At 33.6% G+C, this 19,633-nt stretch overlaps 3 long non-coding RNA genes across 4 annotated transcripts; all 3 read left to right on the top strand.

The window, feature by feature from the left end:
• Nucleotides 1-318: 318 nt before the first annotated feature.
• Nucleotides 319-915, top strand: LOC121789842. The gene is made up of 3 exons (XR_006048158.1): nucleotides 319-493; nucleotides 595-731; nucleotides 821-915. It is a non-coding gene; the product is annotated as an uncharacterized LOC121789842 (long non-coding RNA).
• Nucleotides 916-2,949: 2,034 nt separating this feature from the next.
• Nucleotides 2,950-3,776, top strand: LOC121789841. Its single transcript, XR_006048157.1, has 4 exons — nucleotides 2,950-3,041; nucleotides 3,130-3,250; nucleotides 3,354-3,553; nucleotides 3,659-3,776. It is a non-coding gene; the product is annotated as an uncharacterized LOC121789841 (long non-coding RNA).
• A 2,810-nt stretch (nucleotides 3,777-6,586) lies between these two features.
• Nucleotides 6,587-9,739, top strand: LOC121789843. Of its 2 annotated transcripts, XR_006048160.1 has the most exons (5): nucleotides 6,587-6,653; nucleotides 6,796-6,830; nucleotides 7,723-7,841; nucleotides 9,269-9,374; nucleotides 9,460-9,739. It is a non-coding gene; the product is annotated as an uncharacterized LOC121789843 (long non-coding RNA). The 2 variants fall into 2 exon arrangements; XR_006048159.1 differs by having other exon boundaries at nucleotides 9,269-9,739.
• Nucleotides 9,740-19,633: the final 9,894 nt, after the last annotated feature.

Consider the following 19,633-nt stretch of genomic DNA (forward strand, 5'->3'; position numbering starts at 1 on the left):
TTTCTGGTTACCTGGAACGGCTATATATTTTCCACAATTGTTAAATGCATTCTTGCTTTTCGATCTTTTAGATACCTTTCATACGTTATGGATATCTCCACAGCAACAGTAGATTATCTTGATTTGGTGCACGACATTCTGCTGCCCGTGTAATCAAAGACAAAAGTAAGCACACATTGAGTCACTAAGAGGTAGGTCGTTATGGGCAGTTGTCGTTTTCTTATAATTTTTACATTTCCTGGTTATTGTATGATAGTATCTAATTTAATGTCTTGATTGTTTTCCTGATCAGGCCAGTTTTCTGGGAGAAGTTTTCTGTTTCTGTTCAAATTGAGCAGATACTCACTCTGGTCTTCGAGAATTTCAAGTAACTTGATGAATCATCGATGTCGGGTATTAAAGATGTATTCGGACCTGCAACAGGATTGGCTGCACCTGCACTTGATCCAGCTTTGTAGCTCTACAAATGGTTGCATGCTATTCTTTCCCCGAGGTGCGCTTAAAGCTATGTAGATATTTCCATGTGGGAAGGTGCCGGCTCAAACCGTCGCCTGTTTGTCTTTCTTTTTATATAACTGTGATGTTTCTCTGCAGATTGCTACGAGAAAAAGCAATCAGGCACTTGTTTGAAATTGATAAGTTCTTTTCGACTAATAACGAAAACATGTTATTGGATCCCGTGGCTGTCTCCACAGCATATATGAAAGGAAAACTAATGCATGGGTCTCAAGGTATAAAGAAGAATTTGTCTTTATTATGATTTGGAATTAGAAAGTTCTTTTCTACAGTTTTAATCTTACTGATTATTAGTTTTCTACAGATGTGAAGGTAGCAGTGAAAAACAAAGTTCCTCTTGTAAGGTCGTTGACTTGAGCTGTGTTACATTCTGTATTGAAACAAGTAACACAGCGACCATACCTAGGTTCACGAGGAATATGTCCCTCATTTATTTTGGAGGTAAGTTAGAAGCATAATCTGTTTCTCTCAACCATGCATATTTATTTTGATTTTTTTCAATCAATTACTTCTTTAACACCTGATATTGATCATTGAATCAAAATATGTCTCGGAATCTCAATTGTTTGTAATGAGTAACTCCGTTGTAAAAAACTTTATATTCCACTGTTCCACAAAGAAATATGTCAGAGATGACAGATGAATTAATAAAATATCTTTTTCTTCACTTCTAGATTTGCGTAGCTATAAGTACATTGTTGCAAAAAGCATTATCAATTTTTATGCTAGGAGATATTCCATAGGAAATTCGGGATTCTTTATGCCTGATAACATGAAAGATCTTGAAGTTAATAGTTCTCATTTAGCTTATTTTCATGGAAGCAGATCTTTAATACTTGTTATTTCATCTAAAACTGATGCAGTGGTCTAGGCAACTGGTATGCTGTTTTATCTTATGATGCATCTGTCCGGCTATGCCTCCACTCGTGGGCAAGGAGCTATATGAGAGCTCCTCCCTTTTTGGAAAATGAATGTTCACTGCTGAGGGATGTATTAGGTGAGATAATCTCTGGATTTTGTTTTTAATTTTCTGCTGCATATGCTGATTAGTTAGCTTCCAAAGCATATTTTGGTTTCTTTGCACAAAAGAAAGTTATTAAAAGGGTATATCTGCTGTTACATTAACTTTCCTCAGTTAAATTTGCAGGTTAAGAAATATATTATTAAAATCAGAGGAAAAGCTGACGAGGAAAGATCATTCTGAACTTGTGGGTGAAGGCGCTACGTAAAGTCTAAGAAAACCATCGGGAAGATTAGAGTTCAAGGTGACTATGTGGTATTACAAGAAAATTGTTTTATGCTTCTTGAGCATGGCTTGTATTTAACTGTACAAAGTTTTTCTATTATTTTCAGTTCGTAATGTGAAAAATGGGGACGAAGCAACCCACTGGTTTCACGTTTACATCTTTAAAGTCTTCATCCACGGTGAAGCTGGAAACATTTCAGCAAAGGTTATCAAATGTGAAATTGGTTGTTTCATCCAACAAAAAGAAACAAAAAAAAGAAAAAAAGAAAAAAGAAAAAAAGGAAAAAATGAAAAAGAGAAAAAAGAAAAAATAAAAAAAATCTGACATTGTAAGAGGCTCTCTTTATTGCATAGAAGCGTTGCACACTTAATTGTTGGGACTCGTGGATACTTGAAAGAAGTACCCATGCTCATAAAGCGCATCAACTTATGAATTGGTGCAAGGTATGCATGTTTCTTACATTCATTCATATATCAATTATGGAGTCTTGTTTCTCATTCAATCTAACTTCTACTCGGATTGCAAATCTTGTTTTTAATTGCAGAATCATATTCTTGTATGTTGAGATTGAAAAGTTCGTCCGAAGAGGATGCATTGGGAATGCAACCGGGACCTGGTGAAGCTCGTGTTTTATATGTTTTGTTTCTCATTCTCCGTCTAGTTCTTAAGTTTGGCAGATCATCAATAAGTGAATTACTGCTCTTGATCTGCAGCTTGCCAGGTGGATTTGGAGATGATCTGAATCTGAATTATATTGTGGGCATGTTCTTGTTCAGGTGGCTGACATTTCTGATGAATTGGTACTTGATCTTGACCTCATGTTTGGTTTTTTGTTGTTTTGAAACAGATCTGTTTATGTGTCTGAAAGGGTTAAATTTTTCTGCTTGTTTTAATGCAGGGGAAGAAGCGTCGTCAGTGTGTTATATCCGGGGAAAAAGAGCATGAAAAAGCTGAGAAAAATACAGCTATACATCAACTACTCAACCACTGCAGATAAAGATAGTTACAAGGTATATGCAGATGTTTATATGTCATGCTTAGCGGGCCTATTTCGTTCAGAATCAAGATTCCATCCTTCGGCGAAAGTGGCATCACTAACTATGTGTTACGTCAGTGCATATCTGTAGCAGAAACTATCGCTTAAGACTGTGTTTTGGAGACTGCGATGAAAGGCCAACAGTTTTCAGCACAGAAACTTGTTGCTACATGGTTCGTGGAAATGGTTGGTGGATTCATTTGCATCTTTTCTGGAGTTTTAGATGCATACACAAAGCTCAGGTATCATGAATGTGCATTTCTGGTTACCTGGAACGGCTATATATGTTTCCACAATTGTTAAATGCATTCTTGCTTTTCGATCTTTTAGATACCTTTCATACGTTATGGATATCTCCACAGCAACAGTAGATTATCTTGATTTGGTGCACGACATTCTGCTGCCCGTGGTAATCAAAGACAAAAGTAAGCACACATTGAGTCACTAAGAGGTAGGTCGTTATGTGGCAAGTTGTCGTTTTCTTATAATTTTTACATTTCCTGGTTATTGTATGATAGTATCTAATTTAATGTCTTGATTGTTTTCCTGATCAGGCCAGTTTTCTGGGAGAAGTTTCTGTTTCTGTTCAAATTGAGCAGATACTCACTCTGGTCTTCGAGAATTTCAAGTAACTTGATGAATCATCGATGTCGGGTATTAAAGATGTATTCGGACCTGCAACAGGATTGGCTGCACCTGCACTTGATCCAGCTTTGTAGCTCTACAAATGGTTGCATGCTATTCTTTCCCCGAGGTGCGCTTAAAGCTATGTAGATATTTCCATGTGGGAAGGTGCCGGTGCTCAAACCGTCGCCTGTTGTCTTTCTCTTTTGAATATAACTGTGATGTTTCTCTGCAGATTGCTACGAGAAAAAGGTCAATCAGGCACTTGTTTGAAATTGATGAGTTCTTTTCGACTAATAACGAAAACATGTTATTGGATCCCGTGGCTGTCTCCACAGCATATATAAAGGAAAAACTAATGCATGGGTCTCAAGTAAATAAAGAAGAATTTGTCTTTATTATGATTTGGAATTAGAAAGTTCTTTCTACAGTTTTAATCTTATTGATTATTAGTTTTCTACAGATGTGAAGGTAGCAGTGAAAAACAAAGTTCCTCTTGTAAGGTCGTTGACTTGAGCTGTGTTACATTCTGTATTGAAACAAGTAGCATGGTTGCATGATATTCTTTCACCCGAGGTGCGCTTAAAGCTATGTAGATATTTCCATGTGGGAAGTTGCCGGGTGCTCAAACCTATCGTCTGTTTGTCTCTCCTCTTTTGAATATAACTGTGATATTTCCATAGGTTCTTAGTGAATGCCTATCATGGATGGTTCTGCAGTGGACGACTTTGGTACTTCTCATAGTTAAGCTGAAGGTGCTCAAAACTTATCGGTTTTAACATGCGTGATAATCATTTTCCAGGATTTAATTGACTTATGCAAGTACGTCGGTTTACAATCTAGTGCAGCTACATCTAGAAATGCAACAGTTTGTTGGTCCAGGTGTTACGTTTTTTAACCTCAGTCACTGGATGTGTTGCGAGGGAGCTTATTAGTGTGGTTTTACTGAAATCAAAATAGTCAAATCTGAAGAGGAATTAACTGTTTTTTTCCTCTTCTTGAAGATATACAGGGATTTCTGTCTTATGGGGATACATTTTTTAAAACTCAGCTTTCATATCTGGGGATGTGTTTGGGAGGTGGCTTATTAGAGGGGTTTTATGGAAATCTTAATAGTCAAATTGAAAAAGAAGTAACTGTGTTTTTCTCTTCTCGAAGATATAAAGTGATTTCTGTCCGATGATAAACTTGCTTTACTAAGTACTCTCGACGCCGAGTATGACAATATTAATTTTTTTTGTGTGTAACTGTCATTTTTCTTATGATATGTTTTTTTCTTCAGTTCAAATTACAAATATTACCCTTTGCATGCATCTGCAGCTTTAGGAAGGTTGATAAAGTAACTGATTCTACATCAACTGCGGTGAGTGGTGGCATCAACTGGCATGGATGGTCTTCCACGTCAAGATATCAGTGAAAAGACTACCCCCCCTGTTAAAAGGCTTAGAGGTTTCTGATTTGAAAGTTGGTTAAATGGAGTAATATGTTTGTTAATCATCAAATCTATGAATGATTTAAGAGGGCATGCTGTCAATCTGACTTTATCTTCAGTGTAGGTCCGTTCGGAATCTATTGAAAGTGTGACCAAAATTCTGGAAGAGGCGAACAAACCTATTCTGCCTGCTGGAACTGGTACGTTCAGTGAAAATTTTGAAATAACTATCAACTTTGTATATGGAGTATATAATTATCTACATGATATGCCCTTTTATCTTTCTTGTTTTAGGAGATCTATTGGAGCTCTAAAAGGGCGGTCCACACGACAGTAACAGCATTTTTTTTTATTATTGCTACTTAGTCCACAATCGGTACTCTTACGACTGCAATGGACTGCCAGTTGAGAAGTCAGGCAAGGTACTCTCGTATACTATTAGTTATACTATTATTAAGAGTCTCTTGCGCTAACTAACTGTGAGTTACAATCCCCAATATTATAAATACTTGGGATCCTTTAGATAATCTTGAAAACGTCAAACACAATATTTGTACCTTTAAATCCCAAATTTCAAACTCTTCTGTCATGTACATAGCTCCTGTGAGGCTTGATCATTTACATGAAATGTGGCTCATGCAGGGCATTCTTTCAGATGCCTTGAAATGCCTTGGCGACACCAAAAAGCATATGATTGAGTGTACAATGAGAGTACCAATGCTTGGTGCTGCTCATCTCGATAAAATGTCTGTAGTCATTTAGAAAATAGTGTTTTTCGACTTCCTGCTTTGAGTATTGTTAACCTCACGCTTGCTGATGTCTTTAGCGTTTAGCTACCATATATTATTCTCTCAGATGCTGAAATAGGCATAAGAAGGGCGGCAGGGATCTTTTTAAATGGCTATCAAGAAGACAACTTGCTGGATTGGGAGTTTCCTTGATGAAATAAAGCTGGTCAACCCACTGCATCTACTATGATGGTTTTTCATTATGCAAGGTTGTTATTCTGTAGGTAAGTTGTGTATCAACTTATGTCTCTAGATATTTTTTGGTTACCTTTCCAGGATAAATAAGCAGATGGTTGTAAAGCGGCCTGAACCATGCTTTAATGAAATATTGAGAGGGTTTATGGACAAGAAACGGTATGAACATCCAAATTTTTTGTTACTTGATTGATGTTGGCCAACTCTTTTAGCTGCTATGTGGCGCCTAGACCTATCTTATATCTCTTCCCTTATATGTACCCAAAAAATTGAGATATATACAACATTTTGCTTTAGCTGTTATTAGTGAATGAGTGAAGCAATATGGAGCCTTTCAAGGTTAATATGCTACTTTCCATTATAACCCATTCATCTTATAATGAAAAATAGATAAGGTTATTCCACTTTTCCATATCATTATATTGATTTTTCTCGTACCACATCCATTGCAGATAATTATGAATCTGGTAGATCTGTTTCGTCAAGGTTATCAGCTAAACAATTTTTGTTCTTTTACTTATTTTAGTCTGTTGTTCTTGTAGATGTATTTGATTAAATAATTTACTTTTTTTCCTTTTTGTAGGTACACCGGGTGCTTTTTCATATTGCAAATGCCAAACCAGGGTTTGGAAGATATCATCCTTTTAAGGGCGTGGTGGATGGAATGCTTTTACTTCATTACTGTTGGCATTATGTTTTGTTTATTTTGTTAGATCTTAATAGAGGGCATTCTTTGGTGAAAATTATGCAGGTCATAGCAATTGCCACAACTGAAGGATTCAAGAATGAAGCTAAAAACATGCTAGTTGCATCTGGTACCATTGAACATGCATATGTTCCAACTCAACATCTTATACGTCTAGTGTAGAGGCGAGAGTACTGCAACTGATTTAGTTCTACTTTCCCTGCTTTTGAATCTATGTTCTTTTACATCTACCATCTTTGATTGTTTTGCAGGATGGATAGACAACGACGTGAAGAGGAGTTGAAAGGTAGGTCTTCCAAAAAGGGTTCTCTGTAATCTATATTGAATCGACTAAACATGTTTTTGGAACTTATCTTACTTTATTTAGGAATGGAAGTTGTCTTCTTATGTAATGAATGTCCATGGCCATAAAATTGCTTGCTATACCCATGGGATGAAAAATGGTTGATGTTATTTCCTCTAATTGCTTGGCGGGGGTACACATCTTTTCATAAGGATGAGGTATATTCCAGAGTTATTTATTTTAGTTAGTGTAGAAACATGCCTATCCTTGGTCTATGTGATTCTTAGTGTCTAAATTGTCCTCCCCCCCCATGGCCCGCTTGCTATATAAAAATAGCAAAATCGTTAACATAAATACAAAAATAAAAATACGGAGTGTGGAAGTACTCTGATGTTTTCCTTTTAGTATGATATGATCTAATATTGTGAACATTACGTCCTTCCCCTTTTCCTTCTCTGTTTTAAATATGCATGCCACAGTTCTTGCCTTCTCAAAGCAGCCTTACCAGAGTTTCATACGTTTAATGTAATGAAGTGTTCATACTATCAGACTTATCTTCCTTTGATAATGACCTTCTCATCAAACATTAGGGGTAGTTTGTTGTCCACATATGGGAGATGGAATTAGAAATGTAATAGAAATGATATGGTATGGTCTATTCTTGTAAACATTACCCCCTCCCCCTTTTCCTTCTCCTCTGCTTTAAATATGCATGCCACAATTCGTAACTTCTCAAAGCAGGTTATCTGAATTTTTATATGTTTGACATATCTTGCTTTGATCATGACCTTCGCATCTTGCTTTGGAACACCCCATACAGATATTTTGGGATTCAGTTCATTTAATTCAAAATGCTGTGCTTGAACGCTAATAATTCAGTTTCGATATTCATCAGGGCCATCGAAATTCCATGGCTTCTTCTCCTCGGATGTTCAGTCCTTTTCGATAAGCGTTTTCGGAGTAACTCTTACCAGCCGCATCGACATGCTTCGTGAGAACCGGAAGCCAAAAAGGGTGAGTTTTTTTGCAATCTAAATAGTACTTCTAATATCATTGATTTCGTATCTATTTAGCCCTAACCTTGATTGTTCTTGTTTTCGATTCGTATAGTTCTGAAGCAGTTGATCATGCTAAGTGATTTACTGAGTGAACATTAAATAGTGTTTGTAAAATAATCTTCAAGCTTACTGTGATAGTTGTAATGTACCCCATTCTAAAATTTCCAGTTTGCCTTTAGGGTTTAGGATCAGTCAGTAAGTGTTCTGGGTACTTTACTGCTTTATGAGCTGTTTTAGATGCTTTGAAGAAGCATGCAGATTCAAAAGTTCATCCCTTCCTAGGTTATCAGTTAATGTAATTATTATGAATTTCAGTCTGACGTCTGGCCACAGTACTGCAATTATAGGAGCACATTGTAGAGAGAGCACTTAATAAGATTTCAGATAGTTATACTGAATCACTGATCATCATAGTGCCAATACTGATCAGTGACACAGTCTTATTCAATCTTTTGCTCTACATATTGAGGTATTTGACATAGTAATACTATTTGCTTGTTAAGTAGTTGAACATGAATATGAGAAACAAATGTATGTTTCCTAAAAACATGACAAATGTTATAATGCTATCTGGATGTCATCATGATAGCACTTTAACGTGATCGCTGCAATTGGGTCCTTTTGTCTATGTGCTTGTGATAATACTTCTACTCCAAGTTATTTGCGTGAACTCATGATCAATGCAATTGCGTCCTTTATTTTCAGATTGTAGGCACATTGTCTAGATTAGCAGTTCCTTCTTTGATCCTCCACTACAACATATACCACCATGTTCTCCAGATGAGAAGAAACCATTCGTTACTCCTAATTACATAAAGAAGCCAGCACAATACACCTAAACTTCTTAAGGCAAGTAATAGGGTCTTTGTCTACTTTAGTTCACTTGATACTTTTTCTATTTTTCCTTGTTCTGACAGTATTTTGAGAGCTAATCTACTCACTCCCACAATTAGATATGCAGTGGCATTGTGCTGTCAATACAATCTGCCTCGTCAGGTTGCCAGTCTTCTAGGTCAACCTAAGCAAGTAAATTATCACTTTAGTTGTGCTACTTTCTCTTTGTGTGCTTATGGATTATATTAACATTGGGATTGCTGTTACGGCTGAGAGAAGAGAAACTCATGTAGAGGTGATTGGATGTAGCTGTCTTATACTTTTTGGTCACTGTCACTTGATTTTGGTCCTTTTGGTTTTCACATGCTTTTACTCTGGGGATTTTTGTTCCTTGTTATGGTTGTATTCTCTGGTTACCTATGTGCTAACTTATAATTCTCCTGATCATTGATATAAAAATGGTAGTATTCTCAAATCAAATGGTCATTTGAATTCTGCAAATATCCTGGTTAGGACTGTAAATGTGATTATTTAACCCTGTTCGAACAGGTATTGGATATAGGCCTCCTTACCCTTGGACAATGGGAATTCTTGGTTTCTTGCTGAGATTTATGCAATGCCGAACATGATGATGATCCTCAAATTTTAGATTGAGGTAATTCTATATTATTTGGTTGCTTCAGTTTTCTATTTTTATTCAATGGTACTATTGGAGGTTGATTTTGTAATCACGATAATAGTATGCTACACCTAGCCCTCATTCATACGGAACTTTGACCGGGGATGACAAGTGAGTTAGCTTAGGATATTCTGACCAGCTTCCTTATGCTCAAGGCCTTTTACAAGGACAATCAGAATATGCAGTTAGTCAAGTCTCTCCACATCCATCACACTTGTATTAAATACTTACTAACGATCTATTACTTTTGCAACAAACTTTTGTATTGTCGCAGGTACAACAACTAATATTGAAAACCAAATGGTTGTCAATAAGAAGCTTTATACTATGGCTTCATTCCAGTTATATGTTTTCTTTTTTTTTTTCAGTGCCGGTTGCCATGGATAGACAACTGAAGAACTTTTCTTGTAGATATATTCCTTTCCAATGTGAATTTTTTACTAAAGAAGTTATGCTTTTTTAAATTACAGATTATGCAATGGAGCCTAGATAAACAACTAAAGAAATTGTCTTGAAGGTATATTTCTTTCCAATGTGAATTGATTACTAAAGAAGTCATGCCTTTTTACATGGCAGGACAGTAATAGTGTGTAGTGTGTGCAGTACCTGCATGTGTATTTTATGTATGTGTGCATGTCATTTTTTTGTTTGTGTATGTGGAGCGCGTGTATATTTTATCAATGTAATCAAATAGCAGATATGGTGGCGCCATGGCGCTATGGCATGGCGTTCAGTGGTTGAAACGCCATAGCACCATGTCGCTGCCATAACACCGCCATATCCGACATTTGACAACATTGCGTGTGTATTGTATTTAGGAATGGGGCATTATGCAAGAAACATGGAGGTTAGAGTTGTATTTTATACTTTATTAATTGTTTAAAGTGTTTTAGATGTTATATTTTAATTATTTTCTAATTTCTGAATTATATATAAATATATAAGTATTATTTTATTTATTTAATTATTGACCGCCATATCTGCCATATCCCTGTGGCGGTTTTTAGGCGAACCGCCATAATCCGCCATACGAGAGTAGTGTCTTGATTTCGCGTATATGCGTGTTTGTCGTGCATGTATTTTGTGTAACTATTGCAATGTGTGTATATGCATGTATTTTTTTCATATAATGTGTGTAACGTGTATTTGTTTATAGTGTATTATGTGTACATCGTGCTTTGTGCTTTATAGTGTATTGTGTGTACATCGTACTATGTGCTTTATAGTGTATTGTGTGTACATCGTACTATGTGAAGTGCATGTATTTTATGTGTATGGTATGTATAGTGTATTTATTTCATTTGTTTTGTGTATAGTATGTGTATTGTGTATAGTGTGTATTTATATTTTGTGCAATGTAAGCAGTGTGTATTTTTTTTGTTGTGTGTATGTGTGCAGTGTTTGTATTTTGTGTATAATAAATTTGCCTACGTGTGCATATTTTTTGTTTATATTGTGCTTGAATAGGATGTGTGGTGTGTGTATTGTATATATATATTTGTGGATAGGAGTGTAGCGCAATGTTTGTATTTTGTATAGTGTGTATTGTGTGCGTTTGTAGTGTGGATTTTGTGGATTATTTGTATTTTTCCTGTGAAGTATGCAGTGTGTGTATTTTGTGGTAAGTGTGTGTAATTTGTGTTTAATGTGTGTATTTTGTCCGGGGATGTGTATAGTGTCTGTTTTTATATTTTGTATATAATCTGTATTTTTTGCAATGTATGTATTTTGATTAGTTGTGTTGTGTGCAATGTATGTAGTGTGGAGTGTGTGGATTGTGTGTATAAAGTGCATTATGTTTATTTTATGGGAAGTGTGTTTATTCTGTGTATGTAGTATGTTTATTTTGTGTTTAATGTAAGTATTTTATTTATGAAGTGTGTATTTTTTGCTTAGTGTATAGTGTGTGTTCTTTATATACATTTGTTTGTATTTTGTATATTGCGTATTTATGCAATGTATGTATTTTGTATAGTGTGTGAAGTGTGTGTATTTTTGGTTGTATTTTGACTAGGGATGTGTATAGTGTGTGTATTTTATGCAATGTATGTATTTTGAATAGTGTGTATTGTGTGGATTATATGTACATTGTGTATAAATTGTGCATTTGTGTGTATGTGTGTGGAAGTGTGTATTTTATTATTAATGTTTGTATTTTGATTGAGGATGTGTATAGTGTTTATTTATATTTGGTATAGTCTATGTATTTATGCAATCTATGTATTTTTGTGATGTGTGTTTTTGTGTTTAATGTGTGTATTTTATTATTAATATTTGTATTTTGACCAGGGATGTGTATAGTGTGTCTATTTTATGCAATGTATGTATTTTGAGTAATTTGTATTTTTGCAATGTACGAAGTTTAGAGTATGTGGATTGTGTGTTTAATTTGTGTATTTTATTATTAGTGTGTCTATGTGTATTTTGTGCTTAATGTATGTAATATATTTATAATGTGCGTATTTGGATCAAGGATGTGTATAGTGTTTATTTATATTTGGTATAGTTTATGTATATTATGCAATGTATTTATTTTTATTAAATGTATTGTGTTCAATGTATGCTGTGGAGTGTGTCTGTGTGTGAATTGTGTATTTTGTGTTTAATCTATGTCTTTTATTATTAGTGTGTGTATTTTTTACTAGAGATGTGTTTAGTGTGTGTTTATGTGTGTGAAGTGTGTCTATGTGTATTTTGTGTTTAATGTATGTAATTTATTTATAATGTGTGTTTGGATCGGGGATGTGTATAGTGTTTATTTATATTTGGTATAGTCTATGTATTTTTGTGATGTGTGTATTTTATTATTAATGTTTGTATTTTGACGAGGGATGTGTATAGTGTGTCTATTTTATGCAATGTATGTATTTTGAGTAATTTGTATTTTTGCAATGTACGAAGTTTGGAGTATGTGGATTGTGTGTTTAATTTGTGTATTTTATTATTAGTGTGTCTATGTGTATTTTGTGTTTAATGTATGTAATATATTTATAATGTGTGTATTTGGATCAAGGATGTGTATAGTGTTTATTTATATTTGGTATAGTTTATGTATATTATGCAATGTATGTATTTTTATTAAGTGTATTGTGTTCAATGCATGCTATGGAGTGTGTCTGTGTGTGAATTGTGTATTTTGTGTTTAATCTATGTATTTTAATGTTAGTGTGTGTATTTTTTACTAGAGATGTGTTTAGTGTGTGTTTATGTGTGGGAAGTGTGTCTGTGTATTTTGTGTTTAATGTATGTAATTTATTTATAATGTGTGTTTGGATCGGGGATGTGTATTGTGTTTATTTATATTTGGTATAGTTTATGTATTTATGCAATGTATGTATTTTTGCGATGTGTGTTTTTCGTGTTTATTGTGTGTATTTTATTATTAATGTTTGTATTTTGACGAGGGATGTGTATAGTGTGTCTAATTTATGCAATGTATGTATTTTGAGTAATTTGTATTTTTACAATGTACGAAGTTTGTAGTATGTGGATTGTGTGTACTTTGTGCATAAAGTATGCATTGTTTGGGATGTCCGTGTATGTGTGGAAATTGTGTATTTTGTGTAGTGTGTATTTTGAATACAGTTTGTATTTTGTGTGTATGATTTTAGTGCATTTATGTTTTATATAATGTGTTTATAGTGCTACATATGTAGTTCTCGTATATGAATATTATAATGTGCTACGGGTATTGTGTGTAGTGAATATATTTTGTGCATGTATTGTGCGTGCTTTGTGTATAGTGTGTGTTTATATTTTCAGTAACGTGTTTATTATGTGCAATATATGCAATGTGTGTTTTTTGTGTTAAGTTTATGTATTTTCTATTTATTTGTGTATAGTGTGTGTATTTTGTATAGTGTATGTTGTGTGTAATGTAAGCAGTGTGCATTTTGTGCATTTTGCGTATTTTGATCGGGATGTGTACAGTGTTTGTTAATATTTTGAATAGTGTGTTTATATGCAATTTATGTATTTTATATAGTGTGTACTGTGTGCAAGTAGTGTGGAGTGTGTGCATTATGTCTACTTTGTGTGTAAGGTGTGCATTGTGTGTATTTTTGGGAAATGTGTGCATGTGTGTGTATTTTTTGTTTATGTGTGTATTTTGACCGAAGATGTGTATTATACAATGTATGTATTTTGTATAGTGTGTATTGTGTGTAAAGTGTGCATTGTGTGTATTTTGTGGTAAGTGTGTGTGTTTCTGTGTATTTTGTGGGAAGTGTGTCTATGTGTTAAGTGTGTGCATTTTGTATTTAGTGTGGTGGTGCGTGTATAGTGTGTGTATGGTGCGTGTACAGTGTGTATTCTTTATATATAGAGTCTCTGCACACGGTGTATATTTTGAATACAGTTCGTATTGTGTGCAATGTATGTACTGTTTATAGTTTATTTTCCCTATGTGTATCTTTATGTTTATAATGTGTTTGAATAGATTGTGCGGTGTCTGTATTGTATATATATATTCGTGGATAGTGTATATGTGTAGCGTAATGTTTGTATTTTTTATTAAGTGTATTGTGTTCAATGCATGCTGTGGAGTGTGTCTGTGTGTGAATTGTGTATTTTGTGTTTAATCTATGTATTTTATTATTAGTGTGTGTATTTTTTACTAGAGATGTGTTTAGTGTGTGTTTATGTGTGGGAAGTGTGTCTATGTGTATTTTGTGTTTAATGTATGTAATTTATTTATAATGTGTGTTTGGATCGGGGATGTGTATTGTGTTTATTTATATTGGTATAGTTATGTATTTATGCAATGTATGTATTTTTGCGATGTGTGTTTTTCGTGTTTATTGTGTGTATTTTATTATTAATGTTTGTATTTTGACGAGGGATGTGTATAGTGTGTCTAATTTATGCAATGTATGTATTTTGAGTAATTTGTATTTTTACAATGTACGAAGTTTGTAGTATGTGGATTGTGTGTACTTTGTGCATAAAGTATGCATTGTTTGGGATGTCCGTGTATGTGTGGAAATTGTGTATTTTGTGTAGTGTGTATTTGAATACAGTTTGTATTTTGTGTGTATGATTTTAGTGCATTTATGTTTTATATAATGTGTTTATAGTGCTACATATGTAGTTCTCGTATATGAATATTATAGTGTGTTACAGGTATTGTGTGTAGTGAATATATTTTGTGCATGTATTGTGCGTGCTTTGTGTATAGTGTGTGTTTATATTTTCAGTAACGTGTGTATTATGTGCAATATATGCAATGTGTGTTTTTTGTGTTAAGTTTATGTATTTTCTATTTATTTGTGTATAGTGTGTGTATTTGTATAGTGTATGTTGTGTGTAATGTAAGCGGTGGTGCATTTTGTGCATTTTGCATATTTTGATCGGGATGTGTACAGTGTTTGTTAATATTTTGAATAGTGTGTTTATATGCAATTTATGTATTTTATATAGTGTGTACTGTGTGCAAGTAGTGTGGAGTGTGTGCATTATGTCTACTTTGTGCGTAAGGTGTGCATTGTGGTATTTTTGGGGAAATGTGTGCATGTGTGGTGTATTTTTTGTTATGTGTGTATTTTGACCGAAGATGTGTATTATATAATGTATGTATTTATATAGTGTGTATTGTGTGTAAAGTGTGCATTGTGTGTATTTTGTGGTAAGTGTGTGTGTTTTCTGTGTATTTTGTGGGAAGTGTGTCTATGTGTTAAGTGTGTGCATTTTGTATTTAGTGTGGTGGTGCGTGTATAGTGTGTGTATGGTGCGTGTACTGTGTGTATTCTTTATATATAGAGTCTCTGCACACGGTGTATATTTTGAATACAGTTCGTATTGTGTGCAATGTATGTACTGTTTATAGTTTATTTTCCCTATGTGTTTGAATAGATTGTGCGGTGTCTGTATTGTATATATATATTCGTGGATAGTGTATATGTGTAGCGTAATGTTTGTATTTTTTATTAAGTGTATTGTGTTCAATGCATGCTGTGGAGTGTGTCTGTGTGTGAATTGTGTATTTTGTGTTTAATCTATGTATTTTATTATTAGTGTGTGTATTTTTTACTAGAGATGTGTTTAGTGTGTGTTTATGTGTGGGAAGTGTGTCTATGTGTATTTTGTGTTTAATGTATGTAATTTATTTATAATGTGTGTTTGGATCGGGGATGTGTATTGTGTTTATTTATATTTGGTATAGTTTATGTATTTATGCAATGTATGTATTTTTGCGATGTGTGTTTTTCATGTTTATTGTGTGTATTTTATTATTAATGTTTGTATTTTGACCAGGGATGTGTATAGTGTGTCTATTTTATGCAATGTATGTATTTTGAGTAATTTGTATTTTTACAATGTACGAAGTTTGGAGTATGTGGATTGTGTGTACTTTGTGCATAAAGTATGCATTGTTTGGGATGTCCGTGTATGTGTGGAAATTGTGTATTTTGTGTAGTGTGTATTTTGAATACAGTTTGTATTTTGTGTGTATGATTTTAGTGCATTTATGTTTTATATAATGTGTTTATAGTGCTACATATGTAGTTCTCGTATATGAATATTATAGTGTGTTACGGGTATTGTGTGTAGTGAATATATTTTGTGCATGTATTGTGCGTGCTTTGTCTATAGTGTGTGTTTATATTTTCAGTAACGTGTTTATTATGTGCAATATATGCAATGTGTGTTTTTTGTGTTAAGTTTAAGTATTTTCTATTTATTTGTGTATAGTGTGTGTATTTTGTATAGTGTATGTTGTGTGTAATGTAAGCAGTGTGCATTTTGTGCCATTTTGCGTATTTTGAATAGTGTGTTTATATGCAATTTATGTATTTTATATAGTGTGTACTGTGTGCAAGTAGTGTGGAGTGTGTGCATTATGTCTACTTTGTGTGTAAGGTGTGCATTGTGTGTATTTTTTGGGAAATGTGTGCATGTGTGTGTATTTTTTGTTTATGTGTGTATTTTGACCGAAGATGTGTATTATACAATGTATGTATTTTATATAGTGTGTATTGTGTGTAAAGTGTGCATTGTGTGTATTTTGTGGTAAGTGTGTGTGTTTCTGTGTATTTGTGGGAAGTGTGTCTATGTGTTAAGTGTGTGCATTTTGTATTTAGTGTGGTGGTGCGTGTATAGTGTGTGTATGGTGCGTGTACTGTGTGTATTCTTTATATATAGAGTCTCTGCACACGGTGTATATTTTGAATACAGTTCGTATTGTGTGCAATGTATGTACTGTTTATAGTTTATTTTCCCTATGTGTATCTTATGTTTATAATGTGTTTGAATAGATTGTGCGATGTCTGTATTGTATATATATATTCGTGGATAGTGTATATGTGTAGCGTAATGTTTGTATTTTTTATTAAGTGTATTGTGTTCAATGCATGTTGTGGAGTGTGTCTGTGTGTGAATTGTGTATTTTGTGTTTAATCTATGTATTTTATTATTAGTGTGTGTATTTTTTACTAGAGATGTGTTTAGTGTGTGTTTATGTGTGGGAAGTGTGTCTATGTGTATTTTGTGTTTAATGCATGTAATTTATTTATAATGTGTGTTTGGATCGAGGATGTGTATTGTGTTTATTTATATTTGGTATAGTTTATGTATTTATGCAATGTATGTATTTTTGCGATGTGTGTTTTTCGTGTTTATTGTGTGTATTTTATTATTAATGTTTGTATTTTGACCAGGGATGTGTATAGTGTGTCTAATTTATGCAATGTATGTATTTTGAGTAATTTGTATTTTTACAATGTACGAAGTTTGGAGTATGTGGATTGTGTGTACTTTGTGCATAAAGTATGCATTGTTTGGGATGTCCGTGTATGTGTGGAAATTGTGTATTTTGTGTAGTGTGTATTTTGAATACAGTTTGTATTTTGTGTGTATGATTTTAGTGCATTTATGTTTTATATAATGTGTTTATAGTGCTACATATGTAGTTCTCGTATATTAATATTATAGTGTGTTACAGGTATTGTGTGTAGTGAATATATTTTGTGCATGTATTGTGCGTGCTTTGTGTATAGTGTGTGTTTATATTTTCAGTAACGTGTGTATTATGTGCAATATATGCAATGTGTGTTTTTTGTGTTAAGTTTATGTATTTTCTATTTATTTGTGTATAGTGTGTGTATTTTGTATAGTGTATGTTGTGTGTAATGTAAGCGGTGTGCATTTTGTGCATTTTGCATATTTTGATCGGGATGTGTACAGTGTTTGTTAATATTTTGAATAGTGTGTTTATATGCAATTTATGTATTTTATATAGTGTGTACTGTGTGCAAGTAGTGTGGAGTGTGTGCATTATGTCTACTTTGTGCGTAAGGTGTGCATTGTGTGTATTTTTTGGGAAATGTGTGCATGTGTGTGTATTTTTTGTTTATGTGTGTATTTTGACCGAAGATGTGTATTATATAATGTATGTATTTTATATAGTGTGTATTGTGTGTAAAGTGTGCATTATGTGTATTTTGTGGTAAGTGTGTGTGTTTCTGTGTATTTTGTGGGAAGTGTGTCTATGTGTTAAGTGTGTGCATTTTGTATTTAGTGTGGTGGTGCGTGTATAGTGTGTGTATGGTGCGTGTACTGTGTGTATTCTTTATATATAGAGTCTCTGCACACGGTGTATATTTTGAATACAGTTCGTATTGTGTGCAATGTATGTACTGTTTATAGTTTATTTTCCCTATGTGTTTGAATAGATTGTGCGGTGTCTGTATTGTATATATATATTCGTGGATAGTGTATATGTGTAGCGTAATGTTTGTATTTTTTATTAAGTGTATTGTGTTCAATGCATGCTGTGGAGTGTGTCTGTGTGTGAATTGTGTATTTTGTGTTTAATCTATGTATTTTATTATTAGTGTGTGTATTTTTTACTAGAGATGTGTTTAGTGTGTGTTTATGTGTGGGAAGTGTGTCTATGTGTATTTGTGTTTAATGCATGTAATTTATTTATAATGTGTGTTTGGATCGGGGATGTGTATTGTGTTTATTTATATTTGGTATAGTTTATGTATTTATGCAATGTATGTATTTTTGCGATGTGTGTTTTTCATGTTTATTGTGTGTATTTTATTATTAATGTTTGTATTTTGACCAGGGATGTGTATAGTGTGTCTAATTCATGCAATGTATGTATTTTGAGTAATTTGTATTTTTACAATGTACGAAGTTTGGAGTATGTGGATTGTGTGTACTTTGTGCATAAAGTATGCATTGTTTGGGATGTCCGTGTATGTGTGGAAATTGTGTATTTTGTGTAGTGTGTATTTTGAATACAGTTTGTATTTTGTGTGTATGATTTTAGTGCATTTATGTTTTATATAATGTGTTTATAGTGCTACATATGTAGTTCTCGTATATTAATATTATAGTGTGTTACAGGTATTGTGTGTAGTGAATATATTTTGTGCATGTATTGTGCGTGCTTCGTGTATAGTGTGTGTTTATATTTTCAGTAACGTGTGTATTATGTGCAATATATGCAATGTGTGTTTTCTGTGTTAAGTTTATGTATTTTCTATTTATTTGTGTATAGTGTGTGTATTTTGTATAGTGTATGTTGTGTGTAATGTAAGCGGTGTGCATTTTGTGCATTTTGCATATTTTGATCGGGATGTGTACAGTGTTTGTTAATATTTTGAATAGTGTGTTTATATGCAATTTATGTATTTTATATAGTGTGTACTGTGTGCAAGTAGTGTGGAGTGTGTGCATTATGTCTACTTTGTGCGTAAGGTGTGCATTGTGTGTATTTTTTGGGAAATGTGTGCATGTGTGTGTATTTTTTTGTTTATGTGTGTATTTTGACCGAAGATGTGTATTATATAATGTATGTATTTTATATAGTGTGTATTGTGTGTAAAGTGTGCATTGTGTGTATTTTGTGGTAAGTGTGTGTGTTTCTGTGTATTTTGTGGGAAGTGTGTCTATGTGTTAAGTGTGTGCATTTTGTATTTAGTGTGGTGGTGCGTGTATAGTGTGTGTATGGTGCGTGTACTGTGTGTATTCTTTATATATAGAGTCTCTGCACACGGTGTATATTTTGAATACAGTTCGTATTGTGTGCAATGTATGTACTGTTTATAGTTTATTTTCCCTATGTGTTTGAATAGATTGTGCGGTGTCTGTATTGTATATATATATTCGTGGATAGTGTATATGTGTAGCGTAATGTTTGTATTTTTTATTAAGTGTATTGTGTTCAATGCATGCTGTGGAGTGTGTCTGTGTGTGAATTGTGTATTTTGTGTTTAATCTATGTA

This window comes from Salvia splendens, unplaced genomic scaffold (genome assembly GCF_004379255.2).
Source record: "Salvia splendens isolate huo1 unplaced genomic scaffold, SspV2 ctg355, whole genome shotgun sequence".
NCBI classification, from domain to species: Eukaryota; Viridiplantae; Streptophyta; class Magnoliopsida; order Lamiales; family Lamiaceae; genus Salvia; species Salvia splendens.